We start from the raw sequence: 25,337 nt of genomic DNA, 5'->3' as shown, positions 1-25,337 counted from the left end.
GCACTTCCAAGTCATGCCCTTAAAAGACAGACACTCTGCTGCTCCCCTACCCCCAGTCTCTGCTTCCCACTGGAAGGGGTGCTGAGACCAGAGCAGCCAACCTGGACAGAGTGACAGAAGCCACGTGGTAATCACAGTGGAGACATTCCACTCAAGACCTTCCAGCTCTTGAAGGTATCTCCTGATTGTTACTTAAGAGACAAATAAACTTTCTAGTTTAAACATTATCTTTTGGAGTCTCTTTGTGATATCAGCTTAGCCTATACCCTAACCAACTACTCTCTTTCTCTCAGTACTTTAAATGTTTTCCTTTTTAGCCTTATTTTATTATTCTTATTGGATAATGTCTTGCAGTAGGATTCCTGGCGTGCTACAGTCCATGGGGTCGCAAAGAATCAGACATGACTGAGTGACTCAACTGAGGATCCTTTAACAACTAAATCCCTGTGATATTTGCCATATCCATGGCTCCCAGTCATGCTTTCAATCATCTCTTTTTATATGGAAAGGTTCTGTCAAAGATAAATGCAACTGGACATGACTGAAAGTGGTGAAAACAGATTTTATTCAGTAGCTACTTGACAGCACAGGAAATGCAGGGCCCTGATTTGTACAGAGGTAATGGAGCATTTTAAAAGAAGGAAGGAGAAGAGAGGTAGAGAGAGTGGGGACTCAAGAAAAAGGTTACAAAGGGCGACCAATGTACATGTGATTAGCCCAGCTGTGTCTGATAGCTGGTAATTAGGGAAGTTAGGATTCTACCTCCCACATAGACTGGGAGACAGAGACCCTCAGTTCAGTTCAGTTCAGTCGCTCCGTTGTGTCTGACTCTTTGCGACCCCATGGACTGAAGCACACCAGGCCTCCCTGTCCATCACCAACTCCTGGAGTTTACTCAAACTCATGTCCATTGAGTCGGTGATGCCATCCAAACATCTCATCCTCTGTTGTCCCCTTCTCCTCCTGCCTTCAATCTTTCCCAACATCAGGGTCTTTTCCAATGAGTCAGTTCTTCACATCAGGTGGCCAAAGTATTGGAGTTTCAGCTTTAGCATCAGCCCTTCCAATGAATATTCAGGACTTATTTCCTTTAGGATGGACTGGTTGGATCTCCTTGCTATCCAAGGGACTCTCAAGAGTCTCCTCCAACACCACAGTTCAAAAGCATCAAGTCTTCGGCGCTCAGCTTTCTTCACAGTCCAACTCTCACATCCGCACATAACCACTGGAAAAACCATAGCTTTGACTAGACGGACTGTTGTCAGCAAAGTAATGTCTCTGCTTTTTAATATGCTGTCTAGGTCATAGCTTTTCTTCCGAGGAGCAAGCATCTTTTAATTTCATGGATGCAGTTACCATCTGCAATGATTTTGGAGCCCCAGAAAATAAAGTCTGTCACTGTTTCCACTGTTTCCCCATCTATTTGCCATAAAGTGATGAGACTGGATGCCATGATCTTAGTTTTCTGAATATTGAGTTTTAAGCCAACTTTTTCACTCTCCTCTTTCACTTTCATCAAGAGGCTCTTTATTTCTTCAGTTTTCTGCATAAGGGTGGTGTCATCTGCATATCTGAGGTTATTGATATTTCTCCCGGCAATCTTGATTCCAGCTTGTGCTTCATCCAGCCCAGCATTTCTCATGATGTACTCTATATATAAGTTAAATAAGCAGGGTGACAATATACAGCCTTGACGTACTCCTTTCCCAATTTGGAACCAGTCTGTTGTTTCATGTCCAGTTCTGTTGCTTCTTGACCTGCATACAGATTTCTCAGGAGGCAGGTCAGGTGGTCTGGTATTCCCAGCTCTTTAAGAATTTTCCACAGTTTGCTGTGATCCATATGGTCAAAGGCTTTGGCATAGTCAATAAAGCAGGAGTAGATGTTTTTCTGGAACTCTCTTGCTTTTTTGATGATCCAGCAGATGTTGGCAACTTGATCTCTGGTTCCTCTGCATTTTCTAAATCCAGCGTGAACACAGAGACCCTAATCCTCTTTATTTCATTCTTTTAAAATATGTATTTATTTATTTGACTGTGTTGGGTCCTAGTCACAGCACACGGGTTCTTCAGTCTTCCTTGCGGCATGTAAGATGTTTAGTTGTAGCATGTGGGATGTTTTAGTGGTAACACACGAACTCTTATTTGCAGCATGTGGGGTCTAGTTTCCTGACCAGGTATGGAACTGGGTCCCCTGCATTGAGAGCTTGGAGTCTTAGTCACTGGACTACCAGGGAAGTCTCAAGGAACTATCCCTCTTGATGATAAAAACATTCTTGAAAAAGATACTCCTGACTTGTAGCAGATTTATAAACATCTCAAAGGGACAGGAAAAGGATTCACAATAGCATGTCCTCTCTGATAAATGCTCTATGCAGAGATCAGAGGTCTTTTGTCAGGTGTTGGCTAGAACAGACCATAAATTCCTTCGATAGCCCTGAGCTTTTTCAAACAGGTGCTTGGAAGGGAGCTGGATTGTCCCAGCCTTAGACTGCTAGAAGCCATGTTTTGCATTTCTCAGGTCCCACATTATGAATCCCACCTCCTCAGTGTAGGAGTCAGAACTTACATGTCCAGACTCCCTTGCAGCTAGGGTACAGGCCCTTGACCAAGTTTCTCCCACATTCTTAGCTACTAACAAATAAGTAACATGATGAGGAGGCCAGGCTCAGGGAAAATGATCTTCAGGCAAGCACAGTGATGAAGATATTGGGGTTTGAGGGCAGTGAGGCTGATGTCTCTGAGAGGATGTGTGAGACTGGGTCTGAGAATGTGTAAGTACTGCATATGGAACTGCTTGCTGCTCCTCGAGACAACTGCCTCCACCAGGATGAAGGACTTGCTGAGGGGGATGCTGACAGGAGCAGGAAGCAAGGAAAGCACAGATCTCTTCTCCCTTCTCCAGCCTTTCTGATGCCTTCAAGCAACTCCTACCACCCTGTAGGCAAAAGAGGAATGTATTCTGTAGTTGCAGTGCCCCAAGCAGAATATGTAGAAGGGTGGATTTGAAACAGAGAAACAATAGCTTAATAATCAGCAAGAATCTTAAAAACAAAGGTGTTAAATATTCTTAGGTGTATGTCATTTCTTGCAATGGAATAAACCCTTTGGTTGTTACCTTTATTTGTCTCTTTTCTTCTTGTCTTCTTCTTTCTTCCTAAATGGTCTCCTCCATGGCTTCAATTACAGTCTCCATGACATTATCCCTAAATTCTATTTCCAGGGCAGGTCTCTTGTCTGCTCTGCAGTTTTATATATTTGATTGTCTTCTCAGTATCACCTCCCTTTTGTCTCCTCGGTCGCTCTGACTTAACACACCCAATCTCTGGGTCTTTCCCTGGAGCCTGCTGTGTTCTCTAGTTCCATGAATGTACCACCATCCCTCCCCCCGTTTCATGGGAACACCTGAGAGTGACTGTTGACACCTCCTGTCTTCCTCATTTTTCATATCCATTTAGTATCAAGTTCATTGGGTGTACTTCCTCAATACCTTTGAATGTCTTCACTTCTCTCCACTACACCTGCCCTGGTCCAAGGCCATCATCTTCTCTCACTTGAGCTGTTGCAATAGCCTCCTAAATAACTCCCTGCATCCACTTTTTAAAAAAATTTATTTATTTGGCTGTGCTGAGTCTTAGTTACAGCACGCAGGCTCTTCAATCTTTGTTGCAGCATATGGGATCTGTAGTTGCTGCAATGAGACGCTTAGTTGCAGCATATGAACTCTTAGTTGTGGCATGTGGAATCTAGTTCCCTGCCAGGGATTGAACCGGGATCAGACACCCTGTATTGGGAGCACAGTCTTAGCCACCAGATCACCAGAGAAGTCCCTGCTTGCATTCACTTTTGCTCCCCACCAGTGCATCTTCTTGCTGCTGCTGCTGCTGCTAAGTCACTTCAGTTAGGTCCGACTCTGTGCGACCCCATAGACGGCAGCCCACCAGGGTCCCCCGTCCCTGGGATTCTCCAGGCAAGAACACTGGAGTGGGTTGCCATTTCCTTCTCCAGTGCATGAAAGTGAAAAGTGAAAGTGAAGTCGCTAAGTGAAGTCGCTCAGTCGTGTTCGACTTTTCGTGACCCCATGGACTGCAGCCCACCAGGCTCCTCCGTCCATGGGGTTTTCCAGGCAAGAGTGCTGGAGTAGGGTGCCATTGCCTTCTCCACACTTTCACAATCTTCTTAGTTATCTTTTAAAAATCTGATCATAACACTGCTAGCTTTAAAACCCCTCACTGGTTTCCCGTTACTTTTAGGATAAAGTCCAGACTCTTGTCCATGGCTTGAAGTCAGAGAGTGCCTACCTTCCTAAACCATTTACAGTCCTTTCCTTCTCATCATTTATGTACTAGGCCATCCATGGATCTGTTTTCAGTTATTTCAGAGTTGCATCTTTGTCCTGCCTCAGGACCTTTGTACATGTCTTTCTTTCTGCCCAGGTTTCTCTTCCCATCTCCTGGGTCCTTCACCTAACTATCTTTCTACTTATCCTTCAAATTTCAGCTTAAATGTCACTCCCTCAGGAAAGCCTTCCCTGATTTAACTACTGTCACTGACACCTGGGCTAGGTAAGTCCTGCTTTCCTGAACTCTGATAGTACCCTCTAATTCTCCTTGGTGTTTATCACCTTTATAATTGTTTATTTATATAATCATTTGTTTAATATGTCTTCTTAGTATACTTAAAGTCCATGAGGAGAATGTCTGTCTTATTCATTGCTATAGTCCAAGCACATGTCATTCACCCATCCTAGCACATATACCACCCCACTCCAGTACTCTTGCCTGGAAAATCCCATGGACGGAGGAGGCTGGTGGGCTACAGCCCATGGGGTCGCTAGGAGTCGGACACTTTCACTTTTCACTTTCATGCATTGGAGAAGGAAATGGCAACCCACTCCAGTGTTGTTGCCTGGAGAACCCCAGGGACGGGGGAGCCTGGTGGGCTGCCGTCTATGGGGTCACACAGAGTCGGACGCGACTGAAGCGACTCAGCAGCAGCAGCAGCAGCACATACACCACAGTGTTAGTCATATGGTGGGGCTTCCCAGGTGGTGCTAGTGGTAAAGAACCCGCCAGCCAGTGCAGGAGACATAAGAGATGCAGCTTGGATCCCTGGGTTGGGAAGATGCCCTGGAGAAGGGCATGAAAACCCACTGCGGTATTCTTGCCTGGAGAGTCCCATTGGACAGAGGAGCCTGGTAGACTACATTCCATAGGGTTACATAGAGTTGGACACAACTCAAGCGACGCGCACACACGCAGGCATATAGTACTACTCAGTACATGTTTGATGAATAAATGAGTTAGTGATAAGAAAGCTATTCTGAGAGATAACATAGCTTAGGAGAAATCACACTGTACTAAGAGCCATGAGACCTGGGTTCTAATCGTGGTTTCATCATTTCCCAGGTAGTTTTCAGCAATTATAAATGTCATTCAGCTTCAGTGTCTTCATCTTTAAAACAAAGAGACAGTGAATGGTCTCAGAGATTTCTTCGGTTTCCAAATGCGGTAGTACTTTCCTAGTGGTGATGCCAGTGGCCATGTGAAAGGGTGTCATTATGACTACAGTTCTGGAAAGGAAGCGCAACATCTTTGCCCGGGTTTCCCGATTCACCTTTCCCAGGTCCTCCCCATCTCGCCACTCTTGGTTTGATTACAGAGTAAGTATCCCTGTCATCACCACCGAACTGACAGTTGACCCATCTGTTTGGCAGATTAAGAAATAAGAGAAGTTAAGGTGTGTCAGGCTTCTGGCAAAGACAGGAAACTGACTCCCCTGAAAACAACTTTCCTTCTCGGGCTTGAGAATTAGAGCCAGTTTAGTACAAATACCCAAACTTTCCAATACGCGTAGCTCTTCCACTTGCACTTCGCACTCCCACGTGGGAAGGTCTGCTCAGCGGGGAGTGGGGGCCCGTGCTGAGGGCAGAAGCAGCACAAACCCCGGGCTCATTCACAGCAAGCGCTCTGGGATGGGTTTGGGCCCGCTTGCAGTGGGTGTGTCAGGCATTCTGGGAATTCATGTCAAACAGAATCACTTCTCTACAACAGGAAGGCCTGAATCACAAGATACTGACAAGCTGTCTGGTTTCCCCACCCTACTCCTTGTATTATTCCTTCTCTGCACTCCCACCCACCCACTCCCCACACCCCCGCCCCACCCAGCTCACCCCAGGGGTCAGTGCCCTCTCTGTGTGAGAGGTGCCTAGCTCCCTCCAGAAAGAGCAGGTTCAGAACACCCTGACCTCCCTCCCCCAGGCTACTCTCAGTCACAACCCCTGCAGTTTGGGGTTTTAAAGACCTCTCAGGAGAAAAGCAATTATATCCAGAACTGCAAGATGCATTTGCCCCCAGAGATTCTGTGGCCCAATTGCATTATAACACACCTATTTGAACGTTGCCAGTCGGGGCTCTCCTCCCACATTCAGGAAGCTAAGGAGGAAATGTGTGAAAACGATCACCCTGCAAACAAAAATATCACATTTCTACAAAATCTGAGCTGTAATAGGCTTCCTCAGAGAATCATACTTCATCGGTCACATTTCTAAGATGGAGTGACCTGCCAACTTGCTCAGCATAAAGTAGACCAGTTGTATGAAGTTTGTACATTTTGGGCTTCCCTGGTAGTCCAGTGGTTAAGAATCTGCCTGCCAATGCAGGGGACTCGGGTTCAATCCCTGGTCCAGGAAGATCCCACATGCCATGGAGCAACTAAGCTGGTGTGCTATAAATACTGAGCTGGCACTCCAGAGCCTGTGAGCCATAGCTAGAGAAAGCCTGTGCACAGCAATGAAGACCAAGTGTAGCCAAAAACAATTAATTAATTAATTAATCGAATAAAAATTTTTTAAAAAGATTGTATGGTTTGTTCAAGCACAAGTTACCTGGTTTAGGAAGTTGAAAGTCAGTTCACACTCAATGCTTCAAACCCTGGGCTTTAGGGGCACTTGCTTCCAGAGCCCGCGAAAGTGTTAGTCACTCAGTTGTGTCTGGCTCTTTGCAACCCCATGAACTGTAGCACACCAGGCTCCTCTGTTCATGGGATTCTCCAGGCAAGAATACTGGAGAGGGTAGCTGTTCCTTTCTGCAGGGCCTGTGCCTTTTCCTAATTGCTAGTGGTGGCTCTGGTCTAGGACTCCAGATCTAGAAGGGAAAACACCCATCTCAGGAAGAGACACGCGTTCATGGTGTGGCTTTGCCTCGCTCCTTTTCTGAACTTCCTGCAAAATTCTATCTTATTTCTTCAGAGCAGTATCTTGTTACTTGTTTAGGAAATATGGGCAGACTGTTACTAGGAGCTTGTGTCAGAAAATATTTCTGGAGAGAAATCAGATGGCTATCTTAGATTCAGAGAATTTTAGGAGAAGGTCTATTACTATTAACAAAATAGTACTGTGTAATGGTGTAGTTGTGGAGGATTCAGAAGAATGTCTGAACTATAGAATCAAACTCTTACTGTTTCTGCAAAATAAGAAGCCACTTTGAACCCAACTTTTTCAGGTTATCCATTGGACAGACAGACAGACCTGGTTTTCTGTGTTTGATACATTGAGAATTTCTAATGATTCTCATACTTTCATACAAGGAAGGAATAGAAGCTTGAAAGAACGGTGTTTCTACAAATTGGAATAGCGTTTTTCAAAACTTAACAATTATCCATAAAGCTGGTGAAAATCCTGATATTGCATATCTGTGAAAAGTTAGCACCAAATGCTTTAAAATTTGATAGAGCATTTTCAATTGTATTTTTCCTTAAAAGAAGCTCCATGTGTAGGAAATGAGTAGATCCAGAACTGTAACTCTATGAGATAAATTGCTCGTGTTGGCTCTCTTTTAAAAAATTCTTTTCAAATATTTATTTCATTTTTAGCTGCATTGGATCTTAAGTTGTGGTGTGCAGGGTCTTCTGCTGTGGCACACAAGCTTAGCCCGTGGGCTCAGCAGTTGTGGCAACCAGGCTTAGTTGTCTTAGTTCCCCGACCAGGGATCGAACCTGTGTCCCTTTCATTGGAAGGCAGATTCTTAAGCACTGGACCACCAGGGAAGTCCCTCATGATGGCAATTAATAAAGGACGAGAAATGACTTTTGAAACATAGCATCACTTGCCTCATTTTGTATCGAAGTTAAAAAAAAATAGTCTGAGTGTTCTGAAATTGCTTAAAATTCCTTCTATTCCTGTCAACATACCTTTTTGAGACTAATTCTTCTAAAGTGTAATTTTTAAAAAACATTAAAACCATTTACATATACATCACATCCTGTTGGTATCAGTGTTGTTGATCCAACCTACACTAGATAAATTAACAAGCATAAAACAAGATGTTTGTCACATTAAAAACTTAAAATTGATATGCACATTGTTCTTTCAAGGTATGCTAAAAGCACTTGACATGGGCAATACTACATCCTTCCTAATTTGGAGTTTAGACACCATTGTAGAATGGCAAGAATTTATGTATGTGGCAGCTCTTTAACATTTTAATTTATTTATTTTTAATTGAAAAAGAATTGCTTTACAATATTGTGTTGGTTTCTGCCATACATCAACATGAATCAGCCACAATTCTTTACATTAAACACTTACATGCAAACTTTCAATGAGCAACATGTTTAGTTTTTATCATTCTTTTGTTTTTCCTCAGTTATGTTTTTTCTGATTATATTTCTTTTGAATATAACTTTTGACTTCAAATCTAGTTATAAAAATCTGGTCTTATATTTTATAAATCATGTTTTACTTTTCCAAATAATTACCTTTTAAATATTGAATAATTCATTTTAATTGTATTTCATAAAAAGTCATTCTGCACTCAATTGAAAATAAGATAAAACAAGCTGACCCTTCATCCCAGATAGTCTGAAGAGGAAGAAGAAAGCCAGAAGGGCGGCTAGGAAATTCAGTGAGGGACATGGCCAGCCTTAGTCTATCCCCTAGGGAAGGAGTCAGGCACAAATGCCAGGACCTCACTCCCCACCCTCCAATCCTGCTGGGGCCTCTCCCAGTTGACCCAAACCAACCAGAAGCCAGAGGGCAAGGAAACCTATGGAAGCCATCCTTTGAGGTCAGTCTCCAGGGCAGAGGGCAGGCTGGAGGACAGAGGAAGTACATTTGTGAGGGAAGGGTGTGGACAGAGACACAGTCTGTGTCCCAGGGTGTGTATTGGCTTTGTAGGGTAACAGGCAAAGAGACTTTGGCCAATACTTTGGCCACCTGATGCGAAGAACTTAATAATTGGATAAGACCTGATGCTGGGAAAGATTGAAGGCAGAGGATGAGTTGGTTGGATGGCATCACCGACTCGATGGACATGAGTTTGAGTAAGCTCAGGGAGTTGGTGATGGACAGGGAAGCCTGGCGTACTGCAGTCCATGGGGTCGCGAAGAGTCAGACATGACTGAGACTGAACTGAGGCAAAGAGACAATCACAAGGCAGGGTAATCAGTGCCAGGATGGAAGGAAAACCAGAGTCCTCTGGGAGCATACGTCTGATTCAGGGCACATCTAACCAGCCTGGGCATTCATGTGGGACCAGAGGTAGTCAGGTCTGGAGTGGCTTCCTAGGGCATGTGATATGTGAGCTGAAGAATGAGAGAGAACAGTAGTTAGCCAGGAGACAGGGCCGAGAGGAGTGAGGGTAAAGGTACCACAAAGGGAACAGCCTGTTGAAAGGCATATATGCTGAATGACAGGAACAAGGAACAAAGCGGGTGAAGCAGAAGCGGTGAGCCTAGTCAGATCATTCTTGGGCAAGGAATGTGACTTTATCCTGAAACAGACCAAGTGGAAAGGTTATACTGAAGAAGGAATGACTGAGAAGGTCTTGAATTTGAAAAGGGGAAAAGCAGGAAGCCTCAGAGTCTGCATTCAGGAAGGATCAGAGATAATAATAGTAATAGTAATAGCTCAGATAGACGTGAGTTTGAGTGAACTCCGGGAGTTGGTGATGGACAGGGAGGCCTGGCGAGCTGCAATTCATGGGGTCGCAAAGAGTCGGACACGACTGAGCGACTGAACTGAACTGAAGCCTGAGAGAGGGCTAGTTTGATGCCACACACTGTTCTAAGCTCTTAATATGTGTTTTAATTTAATACTCCCAGCAACACTGCCAAAAAGATGCTGCTATTACTCCCTCATTATAGATGAAGAAACTGAGGCACAGGGAGTTTGGGGAATGGCCTGAAATCACACTTAGTAAATAAAAAGAGCTAGACTTTGAACCCAAGCCATCTAGCTCCAGCATCAGTGCTCTTAACCACCACCTTGGGGCAGGGGAGCAAGCCAGAGTTGGGCAACTAGGGCCAAGGTTGGGGCAGGGGGTTTTAAAGCTGGCATCTGCCTTCCATGTTTCCTGAATGGAGACCCTGGTGAGTGTAAAAGCCCTGGCTACCCTCTTCCAAACCAGCTACTCCTCAGTACCTTATTTGTCCTTGCCCACATCCCTGAGATGCACAAACCTCTTATCGGTCCTGGCTGAGCTTGTCCCATTTCCATTTTGCATCTTGGCTTATGATGTAATGGCAAAAAACCAACTTGTAATGGCAAGAGATGGGAGACACAGACTCACGTCCCAGCCCAATCCTATGGCCCTGATCAAGTCACCAATCCATGGGGCTCCTGTGAAAACTGACTATCCTTCTTCCAGGGGCTCCCCTTTTGTCTTTTTGCACAGCCTGATACAAATTTGCTGTCTTCCCCACATTCCTTCCCATTCTGGAATTTTGGTAATTGATAGCTATCTTATGTTAACTTCTGATCTCTGACTGTCAGTACTTGCTTTTTCAGCTGATCTGTGTTGCTTCCAAAGTACTTCATCATCTGCTAATGCAGAGTAGTTCCTGGGTTCCTATCAGTGGCACAAACAAGCCATTCAATGTATGTGTTTGTGTGTGTCTGTGTGTCTCTCTCTGTCCCAAAGGAACAGGGCACTGCTGAATTCAGGCTGATTATTACCTTATGGTCAGTCAGCAAACTATATTCACAAGAAAGCAATTTGCTGTTATGTCTCTTGCAGTGATGTCATGTTGCTCATGTTTTATGTTTTTCAGAGTTCATTAGTTTTTATGCATCCTCAGTTAATATCTAGCTCAATGGATTTTGTAAGTGAAATGCCCCCAAACACAAAGTCACCCTCTTAACATATAATTGAAAATACGTGCACATTAACTTTGGGTTGCTGACTCTGGATATTACCATCACTAAGGGCATAGGATCCTGGAGTTAGACTGCTGGGCTTGAATCCTGACTCAGCCATGGCTAGCTGTAAAATACTTAACAGCTTTAAGCTTCAGTTTCTTGACCTGAAGAATAGAAATGATTAAATGAAAGAGTCTATGTGAAAACTTTTAGTACACTGCCTGACTCAGGATAAGTCCTCAATCATCACTGGGTGTGTGCTTATTTGCTTCAGTCGTGTCCAAGTCTGCGACCCTGTGGACTATAGCCTGCCAGGCTCCTCTGTCCATGGGATTCTCCAGGCTAGAACACTGGAGTGGGTTGCCATGCCCTCCTCCAGGGGATCTTCCCAACCCAGGGGTTGAACCTGTGGGTTCTTACATCTCCTGCATTGGCGGGCGGGTTCTTTACCACTAGTGCCCCCTGGAAAGCCCCAACCATCACTAGCCATGGTTATTATCATCCCAACTACACTTGCATCAACAAGGCAGGAAATTGCTCAAGCTGCACAGCCAAGCTAGGAGGGGCACACGTGTGTTTCAGCTCAAGAGTTCTTAGTCTAGTGAGGCTCCTGAACTCAGAGGCACTGGCAACATCAAGTTTTCCTTACAGTTGAGCCATTACTTCTACTGATCAACGAAACTGACATAATGCCCCATTTTTTGAGCACCAGCCTTGTGCCTAGAGCTATCTGTGTTGAGAAGAGCAGTGTGCTTTAATTGGCTAGAGTGAGCAATCCAATTATGGGAAGAGTGAGAAATGATGATGAGATCAGAAATATAAACAACTTGGCTAGGGATCACTGAGGGTCAGGAAAAGGAAATGAGGTGCAGTACCATGTTAGGACAGAGCCAGTCATCCTCTGGGCCTATAGATGGAGTTACGGAGAGAAAACTATGCCAAGCCTGAGGCAGCAGATCCTGAGGGACCACCAGCAGCCCTAGGCTATCTAAGGAAGAGGAGCACAGGGGTGACATCTGGTTGAAAGAGGGAGCTGGGGGACATGGTTGAATCCCTTGAGACTAGGGGAGAAAACTGTGCCCAGAGCAAGAGACTTCACACCAGAACTCTGCACACCCATGCTCCCTTCTCCTTGGGGCTTCCTTGACCACAAACAAGAAATTAACTTGGTGGAAAGTCAAGCAGACTCCCACAGAGATGCCTTCAAAGCCAGACCTGTGACTGAGGGTGTTGCCTGACCCTTCAGCATACCTCAGAGAATCTTTCCATCTGCAGATGTACTGCACTCCCAGAGACAACTGTAAAGGGTTCTTTTGGTGTGGGAGCTGTTCCAGCATTTGCCTTACGTGGGATGGGAACAGGATGCCCTAGAACTTAGTGAACTTTTTTTTTTCCCCTCTAGAATGAAGAGGCTGCTCATTTCATTCACTTTATGAAAAGTGGATCTAGGGTTGCTTTTTTTAATTAATTAATTAATTTACTTATTTATTTGGCTGTGCCAGGTCTTAGTTGTGGCATGAGGGATCTTTTAGGTGCAGCATCTGGGACCTAGTTCCCTGACCAGAAATCGAACCCAGGCCCCCCACACTGGAAGCTCAGAGTGTCAGCTACTAGACCACCAGGGAAGTCCCTCGGGTTGAGTGTTTAGAACATCTAAAGAAAGATTTGTCTGGAGGTGGCTGGCGTGAACCCTCAGATTGCTCTTTCTTCCTAGAGCACCAGCTTAGGAGTCCCAGCATTTCACCCTGGCTCAGCCAGTCTCCAGCCACGTGGCCTTCGTGAAGTTGCTTGACTATGCTGAGTCTTGGGTCTCTCACTTGAGACTGGAGGTGAGAATAGTAGGTGTATGTATAAAGTCGCCACGGGTCACTCTCATAGAGTAAGAATTAAATGAAATAACAAGTGATGAGCTTAGTACATTATTGGGCATATGGTACTTCCTTGATAAATGATATCCCCAATACTTTCCAGTGTTTTAGGGGAGCCCAATGGCAGAAGCATTTGAAAAGATAGATGTAGATGATGGCTATTTCTTAGAGGTGTGAACCTCTCCCATCTACAACCCCAGAGCCCGTTGGCGTTTGCTCAGTGAGGCCCTTCATCCTCTTTACTCTTGCTCGGAGCCGAGACGGTTGCCCTAGGGCTGTTCAGGACACAGCCTCTGTTGCTACAAGAATCTTCCCTCTCCCCAGGCTAACCACAGGTCAGCCACTTGCATAACATGGCTACAGGAACTCAAAGAGAAAGAAAAATGTCAACACTGAACCACAGTTTATTCATTGACTCTTCGGTTGATGGGCAGTAGGTTTTTGCTATCATGAACAGAAGTGTTAGGAATCGTCCTTATACAAGTCTCCTATTTTACATGGGCAAGAATTTCTCTAGGACATAGAGTGGCATTGATGGGTTTTAAGGCATGGGAATATTCAACTTTATGAGATAGAAACTATTTTCCAAAGCGGTTGTATCAATTGACATGCCCAGCAAGCAACACATAAGAGATTTCAAGCTCTGAATCCTGTGGTGTTGTCAAGTAACAGTCAAAATGATGAACCAGCTACAAACGTTGTTTATATGAATCTCAGCAATATAATATAAACCGAAAAAAATCCCACAAGGATATATATGGCATACTTTATATAATCTGGAAAACAACTACAAATAAATTATGTATATATACTTCAGGACTATGTAAGTTAAAATGAAGCTAGAGCAAAAACAATTCAAGGGGAGGAGATATTGGCATACTCATATTCAGAGTAGCATTATTCACAACCAAAAGGTATAAGAAATGTCTATTAACAGATGAATGGATAAACAAATGGTATAATCAGACAATGGAAAATTATTTAGCCTTAAAAAGGGAAAGAAATTCTGACACATGCTATAACATGGATGCACCTTGAGAACACAGTGCTAAGCCATCACAAAGATGTATGATTCCACTTGAATGCAGTACCTAGGGCAGTCAAATTTGTAGACAGAAGTAGAAGGGTGGTTGTCTGGGGCTGTGGAGAGGAAGGAATAGGGGGTTGTTGTTAAATGAGTACAGAGTTTCTATTTTTCAAGATAAAAGGTGTTCTGGAGACTCATTGCAAAATGATGTGAACATACTTACCACAACTGAACTGTCCACTTAGAAGTGATTAAGATGGTAACTTTTACATTATGTGTATTTTAACACAGATAAACAAACAAGCAAGAGGAAGTCAAAGGAGCATGAGATTCAGGAAAGTGGTTATCTAGGGTGGGGACTGGGGGAGTGGATGTGATGGAAAGACTGAGGCGTGGAGAAGTACCATGTACATATGTCAATGTTGCTGACAAGGTCCTAACTTTCATTTTGAGGAGTAAATCCCCTTAAAAAAGAACACTAATTATATTTTAAAAATAAACAAACATAAAACAATGCTCCTGTAAGCACCAATAATGAGAGAATGTCATCAACCAGGAATTAGATCAATTCTATTCTCTACAATTGAGGTACAGAAACAGTTGTCCTCAAGGTTCTACATAGGAAATTATAAACTTTAAAAAATATTTTACAATAAGAGTTTAAACTCCCCCCCCCCACTAACATATTCCTCTTGTCATTTTTATAAAGTCTTGAATTAAAGAACCTTGCCGGGTATGACTGCAGGTAGAAGCCTTAACCAGGCAGACCCCCATTTGGCAATCTCAGTCAAAACTCTGGCACCCAAAACAGGCAAACAAGGTGGGAAACTTGCCCTTTTAGGAAGCTAACTTTTAAAACAAGTCAATAGGATGCTAATTTATTAATTAACCCTGGTGAGAATTTGGTTTCAAGTTGTCCAGTCAGTGCTTCTAATTTTTCTATATGATTAATCCATAAACATTTGATAATTGACTTATTCTGACCCAAATTTGTTATAGAATGCTGCTTTAACAAGGTTTTGTCCAGGTCTGTTTATATCCCAGGGTATAACAACATGATTTTAGAACTGAAAGTAACTTTAAAGATTATCTCGTCTAGAAATGGCAAATAGTTGGCACATATACCACAAGTTCTCAAACTCCTGCCCATGGCAGACATTGCTAATCAATCACAGGACACCTTCCCCTTAAGCCTGGTCTACCTCAGAATCTCTTCTAACACCGCATTCTGCATGAGATGAAACCTATTTGGCATCTTTGACCTAGTCCAATCCTCTGCTTGTACAGATGGAAAAATAAGCAAAGGAAGTGAGTGGCCAGGGTCACGTAACAAGTCCAGAGGTTTTTCCACTACCCTGAGTCATCCTTTCCTTTAGGGCTCTGACATTGTCATCACAAGAATCCCAAACTTTGTTGCTGTTATGAGCTGAATCCAGCCCTCATTTTACAGCCCCATCCACAGAGAGCTCTCCTTCTGGGACTTGCAGGCCTCTCTGGCTCCCTGTCCTTTCCGTGTAACTGCTGCTTTTGGCAAGGCTTTCCACGGAGAAGAAAGCATCTTCTCAAGCTTCATGATGTTCCGTTGGCATCTCCCCAAGCCAAATCATCACAAACAACAGTGCCAGGTCTGGGGCAGAGGTAACCCATCACATCACTCAGCAGGGACATGGTCCCTCTAAGGCTGTCTTGTCACTGTGGAGCAGGTTCCCTTCATGGCATGGGGATGATTCCCCCTCCCTTACTCCACCTCACCCCCATGAATGACCAGAGCATTGCTTCTCTAAGAAAACCTACAAACTTCAAATTGTTGGGCAAAGGAAATAGAGGTGAAATTGTAGGAACAGGTAAACAGGAGAAAGACAGGCAGTGGCTGAGGGCCTTTCCCTTTGAAGCACCATAAAATGGTAGCATGGAGGTCTCATTCCTTTGAAAGGGACATCCGAGCAGGCAGGGCATGATCACCTTCCCTTCAATCACGTAAGGACCTTTCACAACCTCGGCCAAGCTGCTACATTTGTTGTTGTTGCTTTGTTATTTATTTATTTGGCTGCATCAGGTCTTTGTTGTGGCATGCAGGATCTTCAACCGCAACATGCAAACTCTTAGTTGCGGCATGTGGGATCTAGTGTCCTGCCCAGGAGTCAAACCCAGGCGCCCTGCATTGGGAGCACAGAGTCTTAGCCCCTGGACCACCAGGGAAGCCCACAAGCTGCTAGATTTGAATTACACTTCACATGCTTTTGCCAGACCCTCTTCTAGTTGAGAAGTGAACACTTCATCTTAAGACCACAGGAAAGGCTTTGGAGATACGTGGTCCAAGTGTCTCATCTCAGACCGGAGAAAGTGGAGCATGGATCAGACACGAGCTGGCCTCAGGCCACACAGGGAGTCAAAGCCCAAAGTCAGAGCTCACAGCTTCTGCCTCTGGAACAAGACTCTTTGTCTCCTTTTTCCTAACCAGTGGGCCTTGCTTGGTGTCCTGGGAAAAGGATGTATCAAAGACAGCAGAGAAACTCACATCTGAAGGCTAGCCTCACCAGGTCAGTAAATGAAATTGAGGGATCTCAAAATTGGAGGGTGAAGTTGATACGGGCAGGGGGGTTGGAATCAGCATGGAACCTGGCATGGTGCTATTGCCAGTAGAGATTTGCTCTTTTAATCCTCTCAACAAATCTGGGCAATTTAGACCCGTTTCATGGATGAGAACATGGGGGCTCAGACACAGTAAGCAATTTGTCTAAGTTGGCCTCAATAGGAGATGTTGGCTGTTCCATTTGAACCCAGAGAGGTCAGCTCTGAGAGCCTGGCCCTTCCTTTCTGACTCCCACTCAGGATCACCCCCAGGTAACACAGAGTCAAGCCAGTCACTTGTGGATTTTTAAGAACTCAGGTAAAAGTATATTTCATTTTGATGATTCCAAGTCCTGGGTAAGCAAAGGAGATTATGGATAGGTATGGTGAAATGTTATTTCTGTGTGTAGGATATATAATCCTTTTAGGAGGATAAAATTTTCTCAAGCCACTTGGCAGTAACTATGTTTATAGATCCATTCTATTATAAGGTATTATACTTCTAGCTCACTGGCCTGCATCTTCCAGAAAAGAAAATTTTGCATTTAATGCTTAAAATGAAATAAATACTTATTTTTATAAGATATACTGTTTATACCTTGTTACAAACTTGGGGAATGCAGTTGAAATTGGGGTGTCCTAAGGGCTTCCCTCATAGTTCAGTTGGTAAAGAATCTGCCTGCAATGCAGGAGACTCAGGTTCGATTCCTGGGTTGGGAAGATTCCCTGGAGAAGGAAACGGCAACCCACTCCAGTAGAAGAATCCCTTGGGCAGAGGAGCCTGGCAGGCTACAGTCCATGGGGTCGCAAGAGTTGGACATGACTTAGCGACTAAACACCACCACCACCATAAGCCCTTTAAGGGCAGAAAGATCCATGGCTTCAAGAAGGGGCTCTTCTGCATATGCTGTCTCATAATGAGAATCAGTTCAGTTCAGTTCAGTTGCTCAGTCGTGTCCAACTCTTTGTGACCCCATGAATCGCAGCACGCCAGGCCTCCCTGTCCATCACCAACTCCCGGAGTTCACTCAAACTCATGTCCATCGAGTCAGTGATGCCATCCAGCCATCTCATCCTCTGGCGTCCCCTTCTCCTCCTGCCCCCAATCCCTCCCAGCATCAGAGTCTTTTCCAATGAGTCAACTCTTCTCATGAGGTGGCCAAAGTACTGGAGTTTCAGCTTTACCATTATTCCTTCCAAAGAACACCCAGGGCTGATCTCCTTTAGAATGGACTGGCTGGATCTCCTTGCAGTCCAAGGGACTCTCAAGAGTCTTCTCCAACACCACAGTTCAGAAGCATCAATTCTTCGGTGCTCAGCCTTCTTCACAGTCCAACTCTCACATCCATACATGACTACTGAAAAAACCATAGCCTTGACTAGATGGACCTTTGTTGGCAAAGTAATGTCTCTGCTTTTGAGTATGCTATCTAGGTTGGTCATAACTTTTCTTCCAAGGAGTAAGCGTCTTTTAATTTCATGGCTGCAGTCAGCATCTGAATTTGACTTTGGAGCCCAAAAAAATAAAGTCTGACACTGTTTCCACTGTTTCCCCATCTATTTGCCATGAAGTGATGGGACCAGATGCCATGATCTTCGTTTTCTGAATGTTGAGCTTTAACAACTTTTTCACTCTCCTCTTTCACTTTCATCAAGAGGCTTTTTAGTTCCTCTTCACTTTCTGCCATAAGGGTGGTGTCATCTGCATGTCTGAGGTTATTGATATTTCTCCCGGCAATCTTGATTCCAGCTTATGCTTCTTCCAGCCCAGAGTTTCTCATGATGTACTCTGCATATAAGTTAAATAAGCAGGGTGACAATATACAGCCTTGACATACACCTTTTCCTATTTGGAACAAGTCTGTTTTTCCATGTCCAGTTCTAACTGTTGCTTCCTGATCTTCATACAGATTTTTCAAGAGGCAGGTCAGGTGGTCTGGTATTCCCATCTCTTTCAGAATTTTCCACAGTTTATTTTGATCCACACAGTCAAAGGCTTTGGCATAGTCAACAAAGCAGAAATAGAATATTACTTAATAATTCAGCTAAATCCTTACTGCTGGACATTAACAGCCAACCCTCTGTATCCATGAGTTCTACACCCATGGATCCAAATTATTCAATGGACTTATCTGGTAGTCCAGTGGTAAGATTCCATGCTTCCAATGCAGCAGGTGTGGGTTTGATCCCTGGTTGGGGAACAAGGATCTCACATGTGTTGGGTGTGACCAAAAAAATATTCAAAAACATTCCAGAAAGTTCCAGAAAGCATAACTTGAATTTGCTGCATGCATTTACATTGTATTAGGTATTATAATCTAGAAATAAGTATATGCAGGAGAGGATGTGTGTGGATTATATCGAAATACCACTTCATTTTATAGAAGGGACTTGAACATCCATGATTTTGGTATCCGTGGGGGTCCTGGAACAAACCATTCATGGATGTGAGGGACCACTGTATATTGTTTTCAGTTTTTAAAATGTGATCAACTACATTGTAACAAGTATCCCTTAGTTAGGTCATGGCTGATATACAACAATATTTTTTTATAATTACTAGAAATTATAGATCAGATTTAAGACATTTATAGATATTGCCAATTGGCCTTTATGAAAGTTGGCTCAATTTACATTCTCAGCAGTGTATGAAAGGCCCATTTTCTCAAATTAACACTGGGTTTGCATTTTAAAAAATTATTAGCAAAATTGAATGTTGTTTTACATATTCATTGGTCATTTGTATTTCTTCTTTTCTGAATTGCACTTCATTTCTTTGCCTCATTTTTCTTATTATTTTGCTTGTCTTTTTCCCATTAGTTGACAAGTACTTTTATATAGTGGAAATAGTATTTCCACACTTTGACCTATTTCATTGTGTAGAAATCAAAAATTCTACATGTTATGAGATATCAGAAAAACAAATTAAAAGACAAAAAGACAAATGGAGAAAAACAACATTTTTAGTGATGTAACACTTTCTTTTTAGTCTCATGCTTAGAAAGTCCTTAATCATCCTGAAGGTTATAGAAAAATCCATTTTTGTTTTCTATTCATTTGTTAGTATGTTTATAGTTTTTATTATTAACATCTAAGCCTTTATAAGAACTGGAATTAATTTCTGATATGAGGTTTAAAGCAGTAATGATCTAACAATTTTTTCCAGGTAGGAAATTCATTGCTCTACTGTAACTTATTTAATAAGCCTGTCTTTCCTTGAGGATTTCAAATGCCATTTTATTACGTCCTAATGTATATTCTCATGAAAATTTGGATTTGTTTCTGGATTTCCTGGTCTATTCTGTGAATCCTGGTTTCTTTTAAATTCTAAAGCTATACCTCTTCCAGGGAGACTATAACTTCCCTGGTGGCTCAGAAGGTAAAGAAACTGCCTGCAATGCAGGATACCCAGGTTCAGTCCCTGGGTTGAGAAGATCCCCTGGAGAGGGGAATGGCTACCCAGTCCAGTATTCTTGCCTAGAGAATCCTATGGACACAGTCCATAGGTTCACAAAGAGTCAGAAATGACTGAGCAACTATTATTACTATACGTATTCCAACAAGGGCTCCCAAATTCTCAGAAATGGATTTTGCATAGCTTTGGAGGTTTCTGTTCTTATCTCTTACACTAGACGGGGAGTTCCTTGAGGGCAGAGGGTCTGTCTTATTCCTCTTTGTACCCAAAGTATGGTGCAATAGAAGGAGGACACAGCAGCTCACAGAGAAGGGGAACAAACCCCAGGCAGAGGGTGGCCAGATTCAGCAAATGAAAGTACAGGGTGTCCAGTGAAATTCAAACATCAAATCAACAATAAATAATTTTTGAATGAAAATAATTGGGACATATTTGTCCTAAAATATTATCTGTTGCCTATCTGAAATTCACTTTTAAGTGGGAGTCCTATATTTTATCTGGTAACCCTACTTGGACTGGATTCAGGAGAACTGGCTTTGGTTCTGCCTCTGTCAGGACTGCCTAGGAGACCTTGGAAAAGCCATGAACCTCTCCAGACCTCAGTTTGTCATTGTGGAATCAGGACTTGGTTCATTCCACAGACGTTTATTGATCAAGGACCCATGACATACCAGGTTCTCTCAGGCAGCTGTGTGGCAAAACGCAGGCCTGGGAGGCAGGCGGTGGAGTTCTGATTCAAGTTCCCACTACCCACATGATAAGACACATACCAGGGAGAAACTGGGCTAGGTGAGCTCTCCAGTGCCTCCCACCCTGCATTTCCACAGCCCACTCAGACATCCCGATCAGAATTCTCACACTCCTCGGACTTTGCATTTGGCCTCAGCCTTTGCTAGGCACTCTGCGCTGGCCAACAGGAATTCTTCTTTTGCAGGCCAAAAGCAGCAACTGACACAAGCTCAGGTTAGAAGGGCCTAGCTGGCTGAGTGCGAGGGTGCGTGATACAGCCTTCCATACACCTGCAGAGGCAGCGTTGCAGGCCAGGGAGGCACTGACTCACAGCCCTCCTCCGAAAAGCCCCAGGGACATTGATCCCAGTGTAGTGGTGCAGACTTTCTGCTCTTTAACCCTTCCTTTGCATGCAAAGGGAACACAGCACTCTTCTTTTCTGATACCTCCCAATATGTGATAGCAGACTGAACAAGCCCAGCAGACTTGGGCCAGGTGGAGAAGCAGTCATTCTGTTTCTCCTTTTTCCCTCAGCACTATTCCTGTGTACACAGGTGACACAAGCCCATACAGCCTATGTACTTGGTACAAATGGCCCCTGTATGCAAGCTAAGTCGTGTCAATCACGTCCAACATTTTGCAACCCTATGGACTGTAGTCTGGCCAAGGTCCTCTGTCCATGGGATTTCCCAGGCAAGAATACTGGGTTGCTGTTCCCTTCTCCAGGGGATCTTCCCAACCCAGGGATCGAACCTGGGTCTCTTACATCTCCTGCACTGGCAGGTGGGTTCTTTACCACTAGAGACAGCCAGGAAGCTCCCAAATAGCCCCTAGTTTGTGCCAAATATAGTGCTAAGCACTGGAGTTACAATAGTGCACAAAAACTAGCCCAGTCCTTGCTGCCATGGAGCTTATAGTCTAGTGAGAGAAATGGCCATGAATCACCTGGTCAAGCTTATTTAACTGGAAAAGTATAAGGAGATACAAGGGCGTATTAGTAGGAAATCTATGTTGAGGGGATGGGTAGTCAATATCCCAATCAAAGGAGACTTGAGCAGGAGTTCACTATTCTAGGAGAGGTATTTCTGGAAGAAAGAATTGTATGTGCAAATGTCCTGAGGTGGGAGGGTGTACCTTCAAGGATCTGAAGGGCTTCAACTTATGAAAAGGTTAGGGAAGACAGGGAGGGAACACGCCATTCAATTCATAATAGGAGAGAAACACTATTTACTCAAAGAAAAGAGTTTGCTGGTCAGACAAGAAGGAATTTGAGGGCCCTGAGCCCCCCAGTTATTTTATAAAGAAATAAAATGTCCAACACAACAGTTTCTTATCTTCAGTACCTAAGATCCACAAGATCTCACGTTGGAACAGATATTGTTTATCATACAAACTGCATTCATAATCATGCTGCATTCATTTTCCTAAGAGATATCCCAAGTTATACAGAGTGATATGTTTGTTGAGAAAATTATAGCCCAAAGGAAAGACTCTTTTTGTTTTTGTTTGCAGTCCAGCCTTATTATGAATCATATTAGATTTCTATGGGGTACTTTGCATTTTGCAAATAATGCTCGAGTCAGAGGCTTGAAAAGAGTACCAGTTTTGGAGGCAATGATTCTTGCTTTCAAAATCCAGCTGAGGGTCCATGGGCAAGTCACTAGCCCATTCCAATCCTATATCCCTGTTGAGTAAACCACCTACTTCTCACCATTTGCAAGGATGGAGGTAATGTATGTATAGTGCCCACTCTGTGCTCAGCTCACAGGAGGAGCTTTTTAAGTTTAAGCTCCCTCCTCCACCATCCTAATATATTTGTTAAAGATGGGAGGCAAGAAGTATGTGGAAATGGGATGGAGAGAACAGTACCAGGAAGGCTCCAGCTAAATACTTCACAATCCTACCAATCAAATCTCTGAATTAGGGGGGCGGTCCTAAGATGGCAGGGGAATAGGACGGGGAGACCACTTTCTCCCCTACAAATTCATCAAAAGAACATTTGAACGCTGAGTAAATTCTACAAAACAACTTCTGAATGCTGGCAGAGGACATCAGGCACCCAGAAAAGCAGCCCATTGTCTTTGAAAGGAGATGTTTTATCAATGGTGCTGTATAGATTGAGAAGTCTTGAGGCTACTGTAAAAATAAGACTGAAAACCAGAAGCAGGAGGCTTAAGTCCAAATCCTGAGAACACCAGAGAACTCCTGACTCCAGGGAACATTAATCGACAGGAGCTCATCAAACGCCTCCATACCTACACTGAAACCAAGCACCACCCAAGGGCCAACAAGTTCCAAAGCAAGAAATACCACACAAATTCTCCAGCAACACAGGAACATAGCCCTGAGCTTCAATATACAGGCTGCCCAAAGTCACTCCAAACCCATTGACATCTTATAACTCATTACTGGACACTTCATTGCACTCCAGAGAGAAGAAATCCAGCTCCACCCACCAGAACACCGACACAAGCTTCCCTAACCAGGAAACCTTGACAAGCCACCCGTACAACCCCACCCACAGCAAGGAAACTTCACAATAAAGAGAACTCCACAAACGGCCAGAATACAGAAAGGCCACCCCAAACACAGCAATATAAACAAGATGAAGAGGCAGAGGAATACCCAGCAGGTAAATGAACAGGATAAATGCCCACCAAGCCAAACAAAGGAGGCAGAGATAGGGAATCTACCTGATAAAGAATTCTGAATAATGATAGTGAAAATGATCCAAAATCTTGAAAACAAAATGGAATCACAGATAAATAGCCTGGCGACAAGGATTGAGAAGGTGCAAGAAAGGTTTAACAAGGACCTAGAAGAAATAAAAAAGAGTCAATATACAATGGATAATGCAATAAATGATATCAAAAACATTCTGGAGGAAACAAATAGAATAATGGAGGCAAAAGATAGGATTAGTGAGGTAGAAGATAGAATGGGAGAAATAAATGAATTAGAGAGGAAAAAAGAAAAACGAATTAAAAGAAATGAGGACAATCTCAGAGACCTCTGGGACAATGTCAAATGCCCCAACATTCGAATCATAGGAGTCCCAGAAGAAGACAAAAAGAAAGACCATGAGAAAATACTTGAGGCAATAATAGTTGAAAACTTCCCCCAAATGGGGATGGAAATAATCACCCAAGTCCAAGAAACCCAGAGAGTCCCAGACAGGATAAACCCAAGGTGAAACACTGCAAGACACATATTAATCAAATTAACAAAGATCAAACACAAAGAACAAATATTAAAAGCAGCAAGGGAAAAACAACAAATAACACACAAGGGGATTCCCATAAGGATAACAGCTGATCTTTCAATAGAAACTCTTCAGGCCAGGAGGGAATGGCAGGACATACTTAAAGTGATGGAAGAAAATAACCTACAGCCCAAATTACTGTACCCAGCAAGGGTCTCATTCAAATATGAAGGAGAAATCAAAAGCTTTACAGACAAGCAAAAGCTGAGAGAATTCAGCACTACCAAACCAGCTTTCCAACAAATGCTAAAGGATCTTCTCTAGACAGGAAACACAAAAAGGGTGTATAAACTCAAACTCCAAACAATAAAGTAAATGGCAATAGGATCATACTTATCAATAATTACCTTAAACATAAATGGGTTGAATGCCCCAACCAAAAGACAAAGACTGGCTGAATGGATACAAAAACAAGACCCCTATATATGTTGTCTACAAGAGTCCCACCTCAAAACAAGGGACACATACAGACTGAAAGTGAAGGGCTGGAAAAAGATATTCCACGCAAACAGAGACCAAAAGACAGCAGGAGTAGCAATACTCATATCAGACAAAATAGACTTTAAAACAAAGGCTGTGAAAAGAGACAAAGAAGGACACTACATAATGATCAAAGGATCAGTCCAATAAGAAGATATAACAATTATAAATATATACGCACCCAACATAGGAGCACCGCAATATGTAAGACAAATGCTAACAAGTATGAAAGGGGAAATTAACAATAACACAATAATAGTGGGAGACTTTAATACCCCACTCACACCTATGGATAGATCAACGAAATAGAAAATTAATAAGGAAACACAAACTTTAAATGATACAATAGACCAGTTAGACCTAATTGATATCTATATTTCACCCCAAAACAATGAATTTCACCTTTTTCTCAAGAGCACACGGAACCTTCTCCAGGATAGATCACATCCTGGGCCATAAATCTAGCCTTGGTAAATTCAAAAAAATTGAAATCATTCCAAGCATCTTTTCTGACCACAATGCAGTAAGATTAGGTCTCATTTACAGGAGAAAAACTATTAAAATTCCAACATATGGCAGCTGAAAAACACACTGTTGAATAACAAACAAATCACAGAAGAAATCAAAAAAGAAATCAAAATATGCATAGAAACAAATGAAAATGAAAACACAACAACCCAAAACCTGTGGGACACTGTAAAAACAGTGCTAAGGGGAAGGTTCATAGCAATACAGGCATACCTCAAGAAACAAGAAAAAAGTCAAATAAATAACCTAACTCTACACCTAAAGCAACTAGAAAAGGAAGAAATGAAGAACCCCAGGATTAGTAGAAGGAAAGAAATCTTA

The 25,337-nt window shown here is 43.1% G+C and overlaps 1 long non-coding RNA gene across 4 annotated transcripts in view; it reads right to left on the bottom strand.

Annotated features, from left to right (window-relative positions):
- Nucleotides 1-13,985: 13,985 nt before the first annotated feature.
- LOC129634088 (uncharacterized) overlaps nt 13,986-25,337 on the bottom strand; it is a 57,024-nt gene continuing 45,672 nt past the window's right edge. For all 4 annotated transcript variants that reach the window (XR_008705409.1, XR_008705407.1, XR_008705408.1 and 1 more), the window contains one exon: nt 13,986-14,144. This is a non-coding gene — a long non-coding RNA (uncharacterized LOC129634088). The remainder of the gene's footprint in view (nt 14,145-25,337) is intronic.

The sequence above is a fragment of the Bubalus kerabau genome, chromosome 19, assembly GCF_029407905.1.
Source record: "Bubalus kerabau isolate K-KA32 ecotype Philippines breed swamp buffalo chromosome 19, PCC_UOA_SB_1v2, whole genome shotgun sequence".
NCBI classification, from domain to species: domain Eukaryota; kingdom Metazoa; phylum Chordata; class Mammalia; order Artiodactyla; family Bovidae; genus Bubalus; species Bubalus kerabau.
The sequence above is the reverse complement of the archived record's forward strand: the minus strand, read 5'-3'. Positions and strand labels throughout refer to the sequence as shown.